Below are 9,093 nucleotides of genomic sequence, written 5' to 3'. Positions count from 1 at the left end.
AGCGCCTTCACCCCTCCCCCGGCAGCCGGCGCCGCGGGGTAGCTGCTCGGCGGCTCCTGGGATGCTCCGAGGAGGGGGTTATCCCACCTGGATTGGAGGTGAATCCCGGGAAGCTGATGGGGTGAGGTCGTGCAAAGCTGTTGCCCAACCCTAAAAAGTCCTGGAGTGCTGTGGAAGGTGGAGTTTGAGTCCCCGCGTCGTGGCCGGGGCTTTTCCAGCGCTGGCTGTCGCCTCCAGCCCCGGTTTATTCTCCTGCCGGCAAAGCCCCCCGGCTGTGCCCCGGGGACTGCGCTGACGGAGGGATCATGTTAAGGAAATCGAGGGTTGAAGGTGATTTGAAAGCCGATCAGCTGCCGCAGCTCCTCGCTCCCGGCGGCTCCGGCTCCGTCAGGCATCTCTCGAATGGGAACGGCAGCGCTGCCCTTTCAGACAAAGAATGGAAGGTCCCTGGACGCGCCCGGAGCCTGGAATGCTGCCTGGGACCCTTTGTCTAAGGGAACCCCATTCAGCTCCCTCCCAGCGCAAGGAATCTCCACCTGCAAGTCGAAGAGAGAGAGGCACACTCAGAAAAGCATCCCGGGACACGGGAGGATGGTGGCCCTGTCCCTCCCAGGGATGAGGAAGGACACCCGGGGTGTCCATCACCTCCCAGCCCTGGAGAGAGGCAGTTCCACCACTCCCAGGTGGGTAACTGGGTGCAGTGGGAGCGATGCTGGTGGGGTGAGCCCAAATTCCAGAGCCCGCACGTCTCCGCCTCGTCGTGCAGGAGGGGGGCTCCAGGATGGCTCTGGGATGTGGAAAACTTCCAGTTCCACCCAATTTCACCCCGGGGAGGATGAGCTGTGCACACACACTCTGCACGAACACATTTCACCCCTACATCCAAACATCTCTGCACCAGCAGATCCCAAGTGAAATCCATGGATGCGCAGCAGGGTGCTGCCGGTGGATATTCCAGCATCCTGGAAGGATGGAGACGCCACAGGAGCACGACATCCCTGGGTGTCTCTCCAGTCCCTCATGTCCCCAGGAACTGGAGGTTGCCACAACATCCTCTATCCTCCAGCCAGGAGCATTCCCATTCCCACCCTGCCACCAGGATGGTGTCATCCCAGGAACACCAGGAGCATCCCTGGTGGCTCTTGGCATGGGAAGGACAGAGCAGGGACAGTCCCCTCCAGCCCCACCAGGCTGGAGTTCCCTCATGGGGTTTCTCTCCCTCAGACCCCCCCAGTTATGGAAGATTTGCTCCAGCCCTTCCCGGGAAAACGCCACGTGGGAAGTGCCCCTGCTGACACATCCTAGTGACGGGAATGGTCTCGTGCCCAGGGTGTGCTGCCTGTCACGGTCTCGTCTTATTTTAGGAAAGGAGACGGAAATAAATGGAAAGACAAAGTGCCATTAGTTTAATGGCCTCTGCGTTCCTGCCATCTGTCTTCAGTTGATTAAATAAAAAATATTGGTGGAACATATGGCATGAATTATACATCAATATTTTAATTTGGTTTCCCAGAGTGGTTATTCAGATCCCTCCGGCTCTGCCGCGGGAATTTTATGGAGCTCAGGGCTGGACAGGCTGGGGCAGAGCAGTGAAGGGCCACAACTCCAAACCACCCCTCCCCAGCCCTGCTTGGAGCCAACACAGCCGGAGTAAAGGCTGAGTAACCTCGGAGTAGCAGGGATTTTGGGTTTTCCATGTGTGGGATGTGGCAGGGTGAGGTGCAGGCGGCACCTCGGCATGGCCAGGGAGGGGGGACCATGGTGAGCGAGCAGCCCCCAGCGCGGTGGTCCCGGGGGTGCTTGGCTGCTCTCCCGTGCTCCCTGCTCAGGATTTTATGGCTTTCCCTTACCCAGAACAAATCCACCTTCCCGGGCTTTGGATGGGAGCTGGATACGGGGTGGTTTGGGGAGCAAAGGGGATGGCCCCGGAGCTGTCCCTGCTCCCCAGTGTCACCCCTCCTCCTCCTCCCCGGCCTGGCCCTGCCAGGCTCCAGCACAGCATATAAAGAAGGGGCTTAAATTACTCTCATTAAGCCATCTGGAGCTCATCCTTCTCCATCGTGAACTGCGGAGTCACAGGTCAATTACTGCGCATTTGCATATATTCCATTAATGCTTCTGCTAATTGTCTCGAGCAGATAATGGGCTCCAGCCTGCCGGGGGATCACAGGCGGCCAGGGCGGCAGAGAGAGCCGGCACCAGCGCTCCCAGTATCAGCAGGGGCAGGGGATATCGGGAGCTGATGGATGCGGATCCCAGAACGCCATTCCCTGCATCCCGCCAGCGCTCCCTGTGCTGTAAGGATGGATCCAACCCCGCGCAGCAGCCCCGGGGTGACGGACCGGCCGGCCCGGGTCCCACTGCCACCACCACGCACCGCGGTGTCCCCAGGGGTTCCATCCTGCCCCCCAACCCCCCTGCCTGGATTCCGCTGCGCTCGGGAGCGGCGCCGGTGCCAGCCCAGCCCGCGGCGTGGCCGGGGGACAGTGGTGACACACTTTGTCATCCAAACTGGTGAAGCAAACGGGGACAGTCCCCAGCCAGAGCAATGCAGCGTCCTCAGCCTGGCCTTCCGGCGGCTGCGGCGACGGCTGCTTGGAAAACTGCTGGGACAGCTGGGAATGGAGGGATTTATCCGCCAGCCCTCGCTCGGTTGTGACCCGCTGTGATCCATCCCTCTGCTCGCATCCCAGGGGCGGGATCCAGCGCTGGGAGCTGCAGTGTTGGAAAAGTCCCCCCAGCTGGCAGTGCCAGGATTGGGGAATCCCTCCCTGCTCCCCCAGACCCTTTAGCACCCAGAGCCAAAGGACAGCGGAGCACGGAGCGGGCATTTCCCAGGATGTGGGTCCAGCCGGGATTGGAGAATGGTTCCCTGCCTACATCCATCACCACACTCCCAGCCAGGAGCCAAAATCCTCATCCCAGCGCCGGGATACCCGCCTGAGCATCCCTCCACACCCAACCCACCTCCCTGAGCGGTGTCAGCTGTCCCCAGGCCAAGGCAATCCTCGTTAATTTGCCAGCTTTATCCAGGTTTGTCCATCCCGTGGGCAGGTGGGAACGGGTCCGGGAGCGGCGGGAGCGACTCCGGCACGGCGGGAGCGGGATGAATGACGGGCCCATCAATTATGGATCTGGGGCTTGTCTTCAAATTGCTCCGCAATTATCGAGCCCCAAGGTTCAGTTGTCTTCAGGCACCACCTCCCACCCGAGCGGGGCCAAACGCCCTCACGTGGCTCCCGCAGCCCGGCAGAACAATGGGCCCATTAAAACCAGCAAATTAACCACCACCAGAATTCCATTAGGAGGAGAAGGCGACGGGAATATCCAATTTCATCCCCTCATTAGTATTTCTTATCACAGGGACGGGGAAAGAGCAGGGCTTGAAAACAGACGGGGCGGTGACAACAATGGGGCGACGCCACGGGGCGGCTGTGACGCAGGTACCGACCTCGGTCCCACAGGACACGGGGACAGCAGGTCCTGCACCCCTCTGGGCACCCTTGGGAATGCGGGAATGCTTCTGCTGAGCCTGGAAATGCGGGGCCGTGAAGGACCCGGGGGATGGGGTGAAAGAACCCAATCCATGGAGTGCAGGACTGGTGGGACACAGGACCCAGTGCATGGAGGTTCCCTGGACCTGCTGTCACCAAAAGCCACCAGAAAGCGCCGTGTCCCTCCAGAACAGTTCCACAATTGGCTGCTGCCATTGCAGGGTAGTTCCTGCAGCTTCCCATCCTCCCCAGCACCAACCAGTGACACCAGTACAAACCCTCAGTGACACCAGTACAGCCCCCCAGTGACACCGGGCACCTTCAGCATTGCCATCCCTCAAACCCTTCAACCTCCAGCCATAGGAGTGTCCAGCAGTGGAAGCTTGGAATTGCTGCCCAGGCAGGGGTTGGGCAGCCCGAGCTCCTGGGTGGAGTTGCCATCCTCTTTCCCAGCCCCACGGAAATGGTTTTTTGCCCTTTTCTGCTCTTTAAAGAAGCAGCAAACGAGAAGCTTGGGGCTGAATTTAAACACCATTATGGCTGGGAATGAGACTGAGACCAACTGGGATGTTGGAAATGGATTATTCCATCCCAGCACCATCCAGTGCCTCTCCCAGGGGCCAGTTGAGCTGAGCTGACAGAGCCGTCAGCCGCCTTCAAATCAAAGCCAGGTTTATTTATTCAGCTTCTCTCTGCCTTCATTCTGCTGAGAAATGGATTTGTGCCTCCCCTCCGCTGGGGAAGCCTTAAAAGCAGCTGAGTCAGCAGCTTCCAGGCTCATCCCAGGGAGCTGCACCGGGATTGGATCCTCATCCTGAAGGCTGAGACACTTCCCAGGCCTGTGCTACCCTGTGGAGCCTCTAAATCCCTTCCACAAACCAAACCAGCAAGGGGTGCAAAGGAAAAACCTCTCATTTGGGATTTGCTGGCTCCATTTGGAAATCCGGGGCAGGAGTTTCCCATCTGCCGGTGGATTTTTGTGTGGGTTTCCCAAGCATTTTGTGGGGTTTGCAAATCTTCCTCCTCACTGGGAATCCGTGGAGGGGTTTGGACTGGAATCAGGGAGCTGATTTTGCTTATGGATAAAAACTGATTTTGAAATATTCTGGGGGTTTATCGATGGTCTCAGCACTTTTCCAGGGCATAAGGCACCGAGTTCCAGAGGGATCCAGATCCAGAGAAGGATCACGGATCCATTCGGGGCTGCCTCAGACTAATTGATTGAGGTCTGTAAAAAGCTCCTCTGAAATGAGGTCTTGCTAATTGCACAACCTCCTCTCGGTGCTCCCTGTGCTCTCCAGAGGTCGGAGCCCACAGGGCACCAGCCCTGTTTCTGCCAGGGCTGAGCTATAAATAAATCCAGGAACATCGGGATGGATCCTGCCCTGGCTTATTCCAATAGCTGGCCAGCGCCCCACGAGCCCAGGGCCTGCAGCCTGGCCCAGAAAGGCAATTTTGTTTAATCAAGCTGATTTAAGGAAGCTTAACCCCATTTTTAATTATGACATTGAGCTGCCTGACATTGCGAATTCCCACTGATATCCCAGACCTCGGCCTAAGGAATGCTGATTCCTGCCAAAGGGATGCTTATCCCCATCCAGGAGGTGCTGATTCCTACCCAAGGGATGCTCATCCCCACCCAGACCCCACAGCCATCAGCTGGCACGGGGTGGGATCACCACGATGGTGGTGGGAATTCGCTGTGGGGCAGGCGAGGGACTCCCAAAACCAATCCAAGCTAGGATGAGGAGGCTGCTCCAGCCCCCAGAAGCAAAGAAATGCTGTTGCCTCCAGGCCACTAATTCCCAGGTAATCCCATCTCCACGGCTCTGCTCCTTTCCCTGGGTATTCTACTCCACAATGGCCCAAGTGGAGCTGAAAATGGGGAGCTCTCACTTTACACTCTGCTCCTCCACCCACAATTCCATCAAAGCCCGTTCCAGGCTCTTGGAGGCTGAATTCCCCTCACAAGTGTGAAAAGCAGCTCATAAAGAAAAATGGTTTAAGCCATGAATGATTTAAAAAGCACCCGGCGCTGCCGAAGGCAGGGAGGGGAGAGAGCCGTGGATTGCGGAGATCTCAGCAGGGAGAGGGGTCCAGGGAGAGGTGGGATGACGGAAATGAGGTGGCACAGCGGGGTTCCAGCCGTGGGAGCCGGTGTCCCCCTCCCAGCCGCTGAAATGCAGCCCATGCCACAGCATCGTTAGCATTCTCATTAGTTAATTAATCTGCAGCAACCCCCGGGGTCTGGGTGATCCCGCTCTCTCCAGCAGCGTTATCCCGTCTGCCCGGGGTGCTTCTGGTGGGGCTGTGGAAGGAGCGGGAAGCTCCCTCCTTTGGGATCAGGGTCACTGAATTTGAGTGCTGGGGAGCAGGTTCCCAACCTTCCCCCACATCCCTGCCGGCTTCCAGCATCCCTCCCTGAGCATTCCCGCTGCGGGCATCAACCCCATCCCTGCATTCAGGGCTGAGAAAGCTCCACTTCCCCGTTAATTCCCTATTTTTTGGGTGACGCACAGTGGCATTTGCGAGAGGCCAGCCGGGAGTGCGGGGTCTCAGTGACACGGAGGGGTGCTCCCAGACTCTCTCTCCCGTTTCTTCCCACCCTCCCCACACCTAAGCCCTTGGAAAAGGTGATGTCATTCCTCCGGAGGACGCTGAGTGTCTGTGACAGGGTTTAACCTCAGGAGTTTTCACGTCTCGCGTTCGGGGCGTTTCATGCCCAGTCTGCAAAATCCAGTTACGGTTTTCAATCAGACTTCGGGAGCCGGGATGTGCATTCCAGGGGATGCGCTCCCACCCGGAGCCAGGAGGAGGAGGAGGAGGAGGAGGGCGGGAGGAAGGCCAGGGCTGTTCCCCAGGGAAGCACAGCTGGATCCCAGCCAGCTGCTGGCTCAGCAAAGCTCCCCCCGGACGGAGCTGCCTGAATCCCGAGGTTTAAGATACACGGGATGGACTTTTCCAGAGGCGGTGCCGGGGCTGGTTGCCATCCCTGGGGGATTCACGGCCCTCCCTGCACTGCTCATCCTCCCCAGATCCTCTGGACACTCATCCATGGACACCTGCACGTCCCTGTCACTGTGGAAAAGCATTCCTGAGCCGCAGCCACCGGCACATCCCGAGCCTGACAGATCCTTATTCCAGGGAAAACCGGGACGCTGCTGTTTTTCTCCTTGTGCTCGACGACGAGGAACAAACCCCGCAGGAGCCAACGGGTTTTATCCCGAGGTTTTGAGCACCAGAGCCCAGTCCTGGCTGCAGGATTCACGGTAGGAGAATCCAAAGGCAAATTGTCCCAAGGGAAATCCAGGTGTGCCCCACCTGCAGAATCCCCCCCTCATGGTGCTCAGAGCAGCCTAAATCCCACAGAGACCCTGATGGGATCCACGGGGACCATCGTGGGGGATTTGGGAGAAGTGACCCACCCCCCTCTTCAGCCCCACCAAAACCTCTTCCCATGGGAGCACCCGACCCATCCCATCCAGGATGGACCCCCCAGGTAGGGAAGAGCCAAACCCAATCTCCCCATAAACCCCACGCTCAGGTCTGCTCCACGGAGATTTCCCTCAGCCCTCGTTAATCTGGGATTACAGCAGCACTGGGGCAATTAACTAACGAGCTTTTCCAGCAGCAGACAATGCCTTCCACAGCCGACGGACATTAATGGAGTGAGAAGGAGGATTTCGTGCAACACTTCCTTCAAAACCTCTTTTCCCGGGAGAGCGGATTCCTTCCTTTCCCTGCACGCCCGGCGCTGCTTCCTGCTGCACGAGGGAGAGGGAGGCCCGGCTTGGGAAGGGAGCTGCCATTCCCATGGATGCTGCGGGCTCATCCCTCGGCACGGGGTAGATCCTCCTGTCCCACGCTCCTTCCCCAGCCCCAGGAGGAGCTCCAGAGAGATCCCACGCACTGGGAAGCACAGATTCCCATCCCAGAGCTCCCTGCACGGCTCGGAGTCCCTGGTAGTCCAAAGGGGATGGGGGCTGGGAGAAGCAGAGATTTTCCCAGGGTCTGGATGAGCTGGGAATGACGCTGAACACCCATGGAGCCTGTATCCCACACAGGGAGAAAGGGATCCTGCCTCAGCCATGAGAACGTGACTCTGGATGGGAGCCTGGAGCTGCTGAGGGTTGCCCCCACCTTCCAAATCCCCCAGGAAGAAGGAAGATTTTTCTGGGAGAGGAAAACCATTCCCAAATCCCAGCTGGGCTGTTGGGGGACCAGGGCTCCGTAGGGCGGTTCCCAGCTGCCGGGATCCCAAACATCAGGGACCCTAAAGGACAGGGACATCTGGGCATGGATGAGCCCCACTGGACACAGGCACCTGCAGCCCTGATGCTGCAGCTGGGCTCAGCTCCTTGGGCACCGGGATTTGGGAAAGGCATCCCAAAAACCTGAGCAAAACGCCCTGGGGAATTCTCTTAATAACTGCTAATAATACACTGAATAATAGATGGAATAATATAAATAAAACCCCATGGTAGTGGCCATTAATATAGAGAATAAAATAATAAATATAACCCCCCTAATATCTGCTAATTATGTATAGGACAGATGTAATATAAAGCTATATAAAAACCACAATAATTGCTAAAAATAACTATAATACAATAATATCAATTTTAAAATGTTATAACTGCTAACAAACCCTGTCTTGGAGGAGCCCCTTGAGCTCAACAACATTGGATATTCCAAGGAAAAGCTCTTTCCCAAGCCTAGGGAAGGGACAGCCCCTTATTTATAAAGGATAACTCCCAGATAAATTCCCAGAGGAAGGAAGGATACGGCACTCACCGGATGAGAAGGTGCAGTGGGCCAGGGCCAGGCTGGGTGGGGGCCGTGATTTCCAGTGCCAGGCTGTGATTCCCAGCTCTGGATTGCCGGGAAAGTTTCTTTAATCCTGCCTTGATGGAGGCCGGGGTTTATAGGACTAAGCTCAAGGTTACCTTCACGCCCTTCTGCAACTGCCTCTGCTCTCCCTGCTCATCTTTAGATTAAATTATCCCCCGAAGTTGCCAGCATGGATGTGGGAAGAGGAAAATAAACAGGGGAGAGGCTTCTGGAAGGATTACATTCCCTTATATTCCCTATTTCCCTGGCGGAGATGTTCCTGCACAAAGTCTGGGAAGGAGGATGAGGATGAGCAGAGCTCTCTCCTGCCTGGCTCCCTCTGCGAAGCAAAACCCTTCCCAAGCCAGCAGAAACCAGCGAGAAATCCCTGCCGGGATGAAGCGGGAATCATCAACTCCCGCAAAGCTGCGGGGGGGACCCGGTGCCTCCCCCCCAACTTCCCGCACACGCAGCCGCCGCTTCCCACGCACAATTCCCGGCGGGCCCGGGGTCCCGCCGACCCCCTGCTCCCGGAGCTTCGCGGTTCTCTTTTCTCCTATTTTTTTTGGCATTTTTTTGGCGCGGGGGGTGTTGTTTGTTTTCCTCTCTTATCGTTTAGTCGCTAATTTGGGGGTTTTTTTTCCCGCTATCCCCCGGTTTTAACGCGCTCCCCACGCCGGCAGCGGCCCCGTGCCCTTCCTCCTCCCCCGCCGCCTCCTCCTCACCGTCCGGGGGCCCTGCTCCCCGCCGCCCCTCCAGCCGCTCCCCC

This window comes from Corvus brachyrhynchos, unplaced genomic scaffold (genome assembly GCF_000691975.1).
Source record: "Corvus brachyrhynchos isolate BGI_N302 unplaced genomic scaffold, ASM69197v1 scaffold114, whole genome shotgun sequence".
In the NCBI taxonomy this organism is placed as follows: domain Eukaryota; kingdom Metazoa; phylum Chordata; class Aves; order Passeriformes; family Corvidae; genus Corvus; species Corvus brachyrhynchos.
The sequence above is the reverse complement of the archived record's forward strand: the minus strand, read 5'-3'. Positions refer to the sequence as shown.